The following is a 487-nucleotide window of genomic DNA, read 5'->3' on the forward strand; positions in this document are numbered from 1 at the left end:
GTTTGCCCCTGTGGTGGGCTCTAAGGGGGACCGAGGAGGCATCCTTGACTGTTGTCATTAGGTTAAACCTTTTCGGCGTCTTGCGCCATCGGTGGAGACTTTTCCGCGGGCTGCTGCTGTTGCAACCCTCCTGCTTGGGATCTCCCAGCCCCGCAGAGCGAGCCCCTGCGGTTTGGGTGACGCTAAAGGTGAGCGTGGGGAGGAAAGGAGAATCCCTGCTCCAGCCCCGTCTATCTGGAGCTGCTTCTTGTGCCAAAAACGAGGGAGCGAAGTAAAAGTGAGTGAAATAAAACCGCTGAGTCCGTGGCTTCTCTGGGTCTGCCTTTTCCCTAAGGAGTCTCGTGGTTTCAGGGGTCAAGCTTGAGAAACGTTCACGGGTCTCCTTTTCTTAGAAAGCTCTCTGGCCATTTAAATGCAAACTTTTATCTTTCTGGTATCAGCCGATTCCACATACCTAACTCGACGTGCTTTTTGTGAATTAGGGAAA

Source organism: Phaethon lepturus, unplaced genomic scaffold (assembly GCF_000687285.1).
Source record: "Phaethon lepturus isolate BGI_N335 unplaced genomic scaffold, ASM68728v1 scaffold22080, whole genome shotgun sequence".
Taxonomy (NCBI): Eukaryota; Metazoa; Chordata; class Aves; order Phaethontiformes; family Phaethontidae; genus Phaethon; species Phaethon lepturus.